The sequence below is a fragment of the Polypterus senegalus genome, chromosome 18 (genome assembly GCF_016835505.1).
Source record: "Polypterus senegalus isolate Bchr_013 chromosome 18, ASM1683550v1, whole genome shotgun sequence".
Lineage (NCBI taxonomy): Eukaryota > Metazoa > Chordata > Cladistia > Polypteriformes > Polypteridae > Polypterus > Polypterus senegalus.
This window is the reverse complement of record NC_053171.1, coordinates 54733556-54743857: the sequence shown is the minus strand read 5'-3', so window position 1 is coordinate 54743857 and position 10302 is coordinate 54733556. Positions and strand designations below refer to the sequence as shown.

The 10302-nt window shown below is 39.6% G+C and overlaps 1 pseudogene; it reads right to left on the bottom strand.

Moving 5' to 3' along the window:
- Nucleotides 1-2041: 2041 nt before the first annotated feature.
- LOC120518404 lies at nucleotides 2042-3127 on the bottom strand (annotated as a pseudogene).
- Between the last annotated feature and the right edge of the window lie 7175 nt (nucleotides 3128-10302).

Genomic DNA, 10302 nt, shown 5'->3' with positions numbered 1-10302 from the left:
TTCCTCTCACAACCCAAAGTCATGCAGGTTAGATGAATTGGTGTTGCTATATTGGCTCATGTGTGTATGTGTGTTCACCCTGTGATGAACTGCTGCCTCTCCAGGGATTGGCCCTGCCTTGCTGGGATAGGCACCAGCTTGCCTGCAACTCTGCCTTGGGTAAGTGAGTTAAGAAAATTAATGGATGATACAGAATAAATTTAATACAAGTATATGTGAGGAAGGAATGAAAATTAAATAAAAACTAAACATATTGCAGAGTTAGTAGCAATCAAAGCAAAACAAATTTAAATATGTTTTGCTTTTATTGATAAGGCAGCATCAAAAACAAAACAAAAACTAACAACAGGCTGGACACACTAGTCAACTGCAAGGCACACTCACTCTTGTCAAGCCATTTTAGAGCTGCCAATTAACCTAACGTGCTGACCTTGGTAAATTTAGAAAACAGTGGAGTATTAACAATGAAATAACATACAGGCGTTAGGTGAGGCCCAATTTTGTACCCACTCTCCAATAGCTTTGTGGTAGCAGTACTAAACACTGGATAAAGGTGCCATTTCCTTTCCTCCATCTCCCCCCGGAAAAACAAAAATGTATATTAGCTTCAGATGTATGGATCTATTATGCTTAAGTGAAAATGAACAGTATGAGGAATTATGGGTTAGTGGGACCATAACATGTAAAAATAGAAAAGAAAAATCCCAAATTTGCACTTTCCTTCAACTATTAGAGTAATGCGAGCATTCTTGTTCTACTGGTCGAAAAATACAAGACAGTCATAATTGCCATCAGAGACATATGATTTTTACTCTCAAAGATATTTAGGAATATTTCTATTTTTTGCTATATCTTTCAATTAATAACTCTTGTTTATTGTTTTCCCCGTATTCTGTGTAGTCTGTTCCCTTCATTGTATCCTAATTAAAAACAAGCAAAGCAGACACCCGAGTGAACAACACTACATGATGAAAGGCTGCAACTGCCTCAGTCTCAGACCAACTAATTAGTCAATAATGGAAAGGCAGAATGGAAATAAGGAAGAACATAAATAGAAAGTAAAAAAAAATACACTATCCACATATAACTGCTTCATTTTATTACAATGTATTAAAAAAATACTCCATTGACCCCAAAACACAGAAACTGGGAAATAATAGTTTGCTTAATTAGGCTAGGAGTCCAATTAAAAACAGAAGTTGGTTGAAACAAAAACCTGCAGTCCTTGAGGGTCCCTGGGACCAAGGCTATTAATTCATATTTGTTTAATAGATAAACATGTACTGGCTAAGTAATTAGTGTTCTTGCCTTCACCTTTAGTGTCACAGGTTCAAATCTCTGGCCTGGTCTTTATCTCGGGTGCAGTTTGCATGTCCTCCCAGGATCTCCTCAAGTTTTCCTCTCAAAGCCATGCACATCAGGTTACTGGTGACTGTAATCTGGTCCAGTATCGATAGCTGTGCCCTGTGATGGTCTGGCGTCCTGCGCATAGTTGGCCCTACTTTGCTGCTGACATTGCCACAACTCATCATAAAGCAGGTAAGTGAGTGAGTTACAAAACAAATGAAGTTCAGAATATTTAGGGTATCTGATTTCTTCTGAACAGCTGACTGTTCATTCCCTCTCTGGCTTTTACTGTCACAAAGTGTGCGCCTCAGGGTCATCAGGACTGACCACCAGCAAGCGATGTCATACAAAGACTGAAGAAAACAAATCCAGTGCTGTGGAGAACACAACCATCTTTGTTGAATTCATCTTTGAATATCAAATAAAAGACATCTATATTTCTGTTCATTCTCAGGTATAAAATAATAAAGATTCACTTTTGTTCAGGGAGCCGATGCTTTTATACCACACCATTTAAAAATACCAAGTGTGCAGTCCTGATGTCTCCAATTAACACACAGATCCTAAAAATGAAAATCAGATGAGAAACAAACAGCAGAACAACTCAGGGGGGCTTTGAGTTCTGTGGTCTGAATGTTAAAGAAAGTCTCCATCAGCTTTGTGCTGCCCTGACCAGACACAGAGATAGACAGGCGACATTAATACGGAATGGTCAGTGGGCTGAAAGAACAGTGTGTGTGCAGGGGGCGGATGACCAGAGGGGCTGCGTTTTTACCACTGTCATTAAGTTGAGGACTGAAGTATGGATACAGGGGCTCAGTGACGGAGTCTGTGAAGGTGTACAGGTGAGAGTGACACTGGGCATTGTAAAAGGAGACCTGACCTTCATCATAGTCCAAAAAGACCCCCACTGTCCAGGGCTTCACTGTCAGGAAGAGTGGGAGAGGACAGCCAATGGCATCTGTATATTTGTTCCCATTCCTCAGCAACACACACCAGTATCCATCATATGGGCTCATTATAAACTGACCATTTCTGTTGACAGACTCTCTAGCAACTCCTAAATCCCAATCAGTCTTCTCCCCGACCTCCACCTCCCAGTAGTGTGTCCCTGAGGTGAATCCTCAGCGTAGTGGTCAAACCTCTTTGGATTGTCCGTCACTCTCTGTCGTCTGTCTGTGTTTCTCACTTCTTTTCCGTCTTCAGACACAATAAGCCATGGATTAGCAGTCTCAGTGTCAAAAGTGACATCAGCTGAGGAGATGAAAGAAGGAAAAAACAAAAGACGAAAGAGCCAGGAAATCAACTGTACTTATCAGCAGACAACATTACATTTCTTCCCTCACTCCTTGAATTCCCTGAAGCTGCAAAAGACCGGAAATTAAAAACACAGGTCTTTTTATTTTTGAAAGCGTTGAATACCAAAGTGTCATAGCTCCAAACTGAGTCATGTAGGAAAGATGACACAAAATCAGGCATTAGAGAACAAGCACATCACCCCATGTTGGTGAACAGCACACACAGCCGTAATATAAAAAAGTTACAGCTCTGGAAAAAATCAGCTGATTTCCTGTAATGCCCAGCCATCCATTTTTCTACCCCAAAATAAACAGCTAGAATCTAACCAGACTGAAGCCTGCAGACCAAGACCAGAACCTGAGGTCAGCTGCCACCAGCCCTACAGACACCGTGGCCCTCAGGATCACACCTCCACCAGTCCATAGTCACTATGGACTTATTTACTTTTGTGCTGCTGCTCATCGTGTGACATTTCTTTCATTTTTCGGTAACATTAGCAAGTTCATCTTCTGCTGTCCTTCCTCTTTTCCTTTTCGGTAAACTCTCAGCACTCATCATTGAGTTTAATTAACAAAATGGACACATGACTGTTAACGCTGACCAGGATCATCAGTTTTGTTCCTCCACAGACATACTAGACAGGTGATGACAAAGGGTTCAATAAACTGCAGTTTAAAACAATAGGACAATTAGTGACCACAAGATGGACAGGTTGCTGTCCTGATAGAGACACCACTAATAAATAAAAGCCAACCTGTTGAGATGAAACCATCTGCTTTTTCATATTACGGCACTACAAGGGCTGGAAGTAACATCAAACTGAAGCGCCGTACACTTGATAAGGGCGTAATTAGGTAGCCCCAAAGCGCACTTTTGTATTTTTTAATCTTACCTTATCTCGTACGTACGTGAAATTATCTCATATGAACGTGAAAGCATCTCGTACATACATAAAAGTATCCCATACATATGTGAAAACATCTCGTACGTATGTGAAAGTATACCATATGTACGAAATAAGGGTTGTCCCATAATTTTTTTCACTGTGTGGTTTAGAAACTCCGTACTGGGCTACCATAATTAACTGAACACTGTTCCTTTAATCATTCTTTATTCCACATTAGCAGAGAGACCTGCAGCTAGCAAGGGTGTAGGTGTGTGTCATGCCACAGATTAAAATGTATCTGATTGGTTAGTGGGGCAGAGGCATCTAATTCCCTGCTGTGAGGGGTGGGCTTTGGGTAAATGCTGCGGTGTGGCTGAAAGACAAAGTAAAAAAAAGAGGTGCGAGAGAACGGAGGGGTAGAGCTCCAAAAAAATGGGAGGGGAGTGGGGCAAGTTCTGGTAAAAAGAGGGTTTTGCAAAGTTACCGAAACGTTAGCTATATAAAATCAGCAGTAGTAGGTAAGTAATTAAATAAATAGCTTGTTGAGAGTACAAAGGTAAACGTAGTAAGCTGTTGATTGAAATTGTTAAGCTGTTCAAAGGACTGGTACGCGTGAAAGACACCGCTGTGTTGTTTGGGAGCAACTATTTTCCTGTTGGGTAGAAGATCGATTCACAGGAGAGGAGTGTCTTCTTCCATCAATGCATGAGAGACCGTTTCCAGGTCGGGGACTACTTTTCACTGTAGTGGAGTACACAACTAGTCTGTCCACAGCAGAGAGAAGCAGCTTGCTGAACACTGATTCGCAGTTTAATTTAAAACAGAATTCCTCATCAGAGGTGGTAATTGTACACTTGGACAGAGGTATGCTTTTGTTCCAGTTTATTTGATTTGAGCTCAATTGAAAGTTTCTGGACCCACATTCACTACAGGCCTACAACTGGTGTGGGTGAATGCCAGCGTGCACATGCGTGTGGGCCCTTACACTGGTTAAGTGCTAATTTTATTGAGGGCTGTGACTTAACCCTTAACTACTGTACTCTGTATATTGGTATTTTGTAGGCCAGACTCAGTTATTTTTGTCTAACTTCCGTTTACTTGAACCTGTCGTAGCATCCGCCATCCATCCTCAGTTTGATTCACTACAAAGTACAGTGTCGGAATGATTTCCCGCCAGTGTGCCCCCAGCTGGTTTTATGAGTGATTATACAGTTGCGAGTTCCATATGGTGCATTTGGTACACTGCGCGGGTACTTGTATGTACACTATGACAACGATGAGATGTTCTTCTTGCAGTGACTTGAGTGAAATGAAGTGAAATGTGATACATGTGCAGATCCTGCACCGGATGAAAGTGTGACCTGTGACGAAGGAGCACTGAAGAAGTGGATCAAATTTATTTTCAGATATTCCCAGACTGTCATACTATTCAGTAATATGGTATTAAATTACACTAAAAACATGTGCAATTTAAAATGATTGCTATATTTTATATTACACCCTCTCAGCGTGCACATAAACAGCTATACACTGAGCAAGTACTTATAAGATGATAAATGGTGTGAATATTTAAGGGTTAATGCAGAAGTAAGTGATTGCCTGTACAAAAACTTATAAGCAGTTTTCATAACAGTTTCAATCGCGCTCCCCCTAACATTTTTTTGACATGTAGATGCATATTTTATTATACCTACTTAACTTTTATCGACATTTATCTAACTCTATATTTATTGTTCTAGTATCAGAATGTAATTTAAGTTAATTTGTTTTGGTTTCAACATATTTTTTTTCATATTTTTGATTCTTTTTTTTTTTCATATCTTCGTGCCCCCCTTTATGGTGAATTTAGATGTTTCTTACTCAACATCTTAGAATAGGAGTAGAAGGCAGCAATGCACAGAATTCACTCAAGCTCCATATGCGCAAAACATTAAATTAAATTTTACTCATTAAATCAACTCAAAATCTTTTATCGAGCACATCTGTCTTGCCTGCAGTGGGCTGGCACTCTGCCTGGGGTTTGTTTCCTGTCTTGCAACCTGTGTTGGCTGGGATTGGCTCCAGCAGACCCCCCGTGTCCCTGTGTTAGGATATAGAGGGTTGGATGATGGATATACAGTATTTTTTTTGTCTGGTTATTAATAAAAGAGTTGTTCAAAAAGTTTCCTCACTTTTTTAACTCTATTAAGAATTTCAAAAACAAATTACATCACTTTTCTACATAGTCACCTTTCTTCGCTATGCAATTTTCCCAGCATCGTATCAACTTGTTAATGCCATTAGCAAAAAGTGTTTTTGGTTGAGCGTGCAGCCACTGATTCATCAGGGTTCTTTCTTCATTCCTTGTGGTCATGTCTGTAGCTGGATGTTCAGAGTGCTCTGCGTCCATCACACTAGTACAGCCATTTAGATAGATAGATAGATAGATAGATAGATAGATAGATAGATAGATAGATAGATAGATAGATAGATAGATAGATAGATAGATAGATAGATAGATAGATAGATAGATAGATAGATAGATAGATAGATTTTTGAACATTTTAATCAATTCATAAATGACTCTATGAGAGAGAACTTTATCCCTATACTGAGCACACATGCTGAGATGAATTTGTGGTCCTGGCACACCTTCTGTCCCCAAAAAGTGTATAACAGAAAACTGTTCTTCTTTGGTGCAATTTATAAGTTTTGCAGCCATCTTCACCACAGGATGACAACTCTTATACTAAACTGCAAGAGCCACCAGCTTGCCAGACAGAACTAGTCACATGACACTCTCAGACACGACCAATTACTACTCCTCCCACCGTCACCTTTTCCAACGAAAATATAAAAGTGGGAAAACTGTTTGAATGTCCCTCGTAGCTTGTGATTTTGCATAGGGTTGATTTGGAACTGCTACGACCGTACATAACTGTTCAAGTTTAGTTATTCCCTAAGATAATTTGCAACAGGACAGGCACAATATATTCCTATCTTGGCTAAATGTGGCAGCAGAAACTCAGGGCCCCTTCCCATTTTATCCTTAGGCAACAGTGGAATGGCATTTAGGAGGGAAGGGGTGTTAAAAAAACATGGACAGTGATAGAATTGCAACAATTGCTGATCTCAAATAAATAATAAATTGAAGTCATATAGATGTCTGATCCGGGGTCCAAATCCAGACCTCTGTCACTCTGTATGTGCAGTTTCTTCTAGATACTTAAATTCTCCTCTCACATCCTAATCACAGGCAGACTCAGGTAATTGCTAATTATATATCAGTGAGTGTATGAGTGATGGACTAGACTGACACCCCATGAAGTGTGAGCTCCTGCTTTGTGTCCTCCTCTACCTGGATAGGCTCTGGGTGGGAACTGTTTTAAGAGAGTTTTGTAATGGATGGATAGATGAATAAACAAATAAAAAATGTAGAGAGAGAGATTTATTCATAAATTCATGTGAAATTGAATTTGCAGGAAAACGTAAGAGTTTCACTTCACAAAACTCTGGTGTTTCCTGACCAACAAATTTCACAGCAGTGTCACAGGAAGAAATTAGTTTCAGCCTGGGAGACTTCCCAGGATCCATTACAGTAGCCAATCAGCTGGGGTAAGGTGGATGTAGCCATGCCACCCTTTTCATATGATGCCTGCTTCACTGACCAGTATGTTGTTCTGAGTTGCTGCAGAGAAAGATGTTTTGGGCAGAGAGTGTGGAGTGGACTGTGCTGGGCTGCAGTTTGCAGCATTGAGAACAGCAGTTACAGAGCCCACAATGTGTCCCCATTAGCACTACACAGAAAATGAAAATGGCTAACAGCAACAGCAGAAAGTTTATTAGCCATATTACAATTCTATAAGACACTGTTACCCTTTTATTTTTATCTGGACTCTTTTTCATACATGTATTGGTCCAAACGGGGTACAAGGTGTTTCCAGACTCTTATGGAGCATTAGTCTTTTCTCTAACCTAAAAAACCTTAAAACTGAAAAACACTTTTTAATGTGTTTTGCCTTTGAAATTGTAAAACCATGTACAAAACCAAACTCGCTTTGAGCTTTGGCACATGTCACTAATGCAAATTTGACAAAGAACTCCAGGGTTTATTTTTATTTAGTTAATTTATATGAATAATAGGTGACAGAGTGTCTTTTGATTCTTTATAGCTTTATAAGGACATTATTTTTAAAACTGCAGTTTCTTACCAGTTTTTCATATCTTGGGACATTTATCTTGATTTAACTAGGAGCTTATTAGTAGGACATTTTTCAATAAAGTAACTGTGGCTGATAATTCAAAAATGGAACATAAAGTCACAATATCTTAAGATTTCTCAGTGATCTGATTCTTGGGCCTATAAGCCTGTGCCATTTATTGTGAAGACGAGCAGAACACAGAAATGGGGAAAATAATTCAGTCATAAAGTCTCCAGATCTGTAAAACTCACTTGCTGAGCTGTAGATTCCCCTCCATTCTGTAATAGAAAAATAAAACTCAGATCTTTGGGAGAAGCTAAAAATGTCCAATCACCACCCTTAGGCCCACATACTGTACCTGAATTAGTGACAGACCGTGACATGTCTAAAAAAGAAGACAGTGGTATTACTAAGGGAACAGTCATGCTGAACATACTCTTCTGTTTTTCATCTTGCAGCTTTTCCTTTATGAACTTAAAATGCCTTTGCCTGATTGGTTAGTTTATAAAATCCACTTAATAAATGCACATCCTTAATTGGTAACTAATGATGCATGTCAACCAATTGGAAAATTGGCCGAAGAGCCAACATATCCACACTGATCAGCACATGTGCCTCTAAAGTGACCTCTAACAGGACCCAATGGATTTTAACAGAACAATAAAGAAGAAATATTTTATGATTATTACTTTAGACTCTGTCAGCGAAATATCTGCACGGTTCATACCTTGTATGCTTTGAAAGGCCCAAAAAGACTGCTTGTGTGAATTTGCTTGCATACTGCAGGTGCTACCACTGAACCTCCATGACCCCGAGTTGAGTTAAAAACATTTAAAAAATGTTGTTACAAAAATTACAAAAGGGAGGTTGGCTAGTGTTGCACCCAATACTGTCAAAATAGCTCTAGAACTTCAGAAAACTAAATTCAGAGATGTAATAGGTGGACAGATGGACTACCTGTACATACCTGTACAATACAGCACAGTCATTTCTGTCTCTTATTTAAATCAACTTCAGATGTATTCCTGAAAAATTTGCAGATGTTATTAAAATTGGAGGAACTACAGATACCGAGAAGGCATCATAGCAGTTGAAAAACAGCTGGACAATCGCCAGAAGGGGTGAACACTTGGAAAATGCAGAAAAATGCCAAATGCATACATGTATGTGGTGAGACACAAAAATAACCGGACTGGGCTTGAGGCTTTCTTGGAACACCATCTGGAGGTCCTGCATGCCCTCTCAAGCTGCCGACCAGCTATGTATATCCTGTGAATAGCCCAGTCAGTATTTGCACAACAATCGCTATACAAGTTGCTGCAATAATGTTGGGTGAAAAAAATCAAACAGCGAATCAACATCAGATTTCTTGCAAATTTTCTCTTTTTCCATAAAGCATTTTTTGACTGACAAAAACATTCCCATCCTTGATCATCCTCCCTGTTCACCAGATTTAGCTCCCTGTGATTTTTACTTGTTCCCGAAAATCAAAAGTGACCTGAAGGGAACACATGTTTCTTCAATAGATGAATTGAAGACAAAAACGGCAAGCCTGTTGAAGAACCTCAAGCAAGAAGATTTCCAGCACTGTTTCAATCAATGGAAGATACAGTGTAGAGATCAGGAAGGGGAGTACATAGAAGTTGACAATGTTTAGAATGCTGTAATTCACCAATAAATAGTTTTGTTTTTTTTATCAATCCGGTTATTTTTGTGCCTCACCTCACATATTTAATTAAATTATGTATCTCAAAAACTATTTGTGCAAAAACTTTGCAAATCAATAGGCCTTGTCAAACGACTAAATCTAGCTGACAGCAAAAATCCCTGTTAAATTAATTTGTTTCTATGGCACTTATTTTTGGACATAGAGCAAACCATTTCTGAAGGATATAGGAATACGTACTGGGCCAGAATGTTCCAGAAACAATAGGCTTGGAGCATGTAACAAGACAAAATGATGCAGCTTGTTTGAAAGAAATGCATCAACTGTTTTGATTAGATTGATAGATTTCCACAGACACTCATACACTCACAAACACGATGATAAAATCAACTCTTCTTGATGTTTTGATCACAGTGTCATGTATGTACGTCTGGGGTTCCCCTGACAAGCTCAGCTGAGGTAAGCACCACCGTTTCTGGGTAAGAGGAAGTTGTGTCTCTAATGTTATCCTCTCCTAATTTCCACAACCCATAGAAGATGCTCAGTGAGGGCATGTGTACCCAGCCATGTTGTCCAGAACAAGCCCTGCCCCTTCCGGTCATTTCATCATAAAAAGCGGTGATCCAGAAAGATGGCATCTCAGAATACAAAACAATACAATACAATTTATTTTTGCATAGCCCAAAATCACACAGGAAGTGCCGCAATGGGCTTTAACAGGCCCTGCCTCTTGACAGCCCCCCAGCCTTGACTCTCTGAGAAGACAAGGAAAAACTCCCAAAAAAAACCTTGTAGGGAAAAATGGAAGAAACCTCGGGAAAGGCAGTTCAAAGAGAGACCCCTTTCCAGGTAGGTTGGGCGTGCAGTGGGTGTCAAAAGAAGGGGGTCAATACAACACAATACACAGAATAGAACAAATCCTT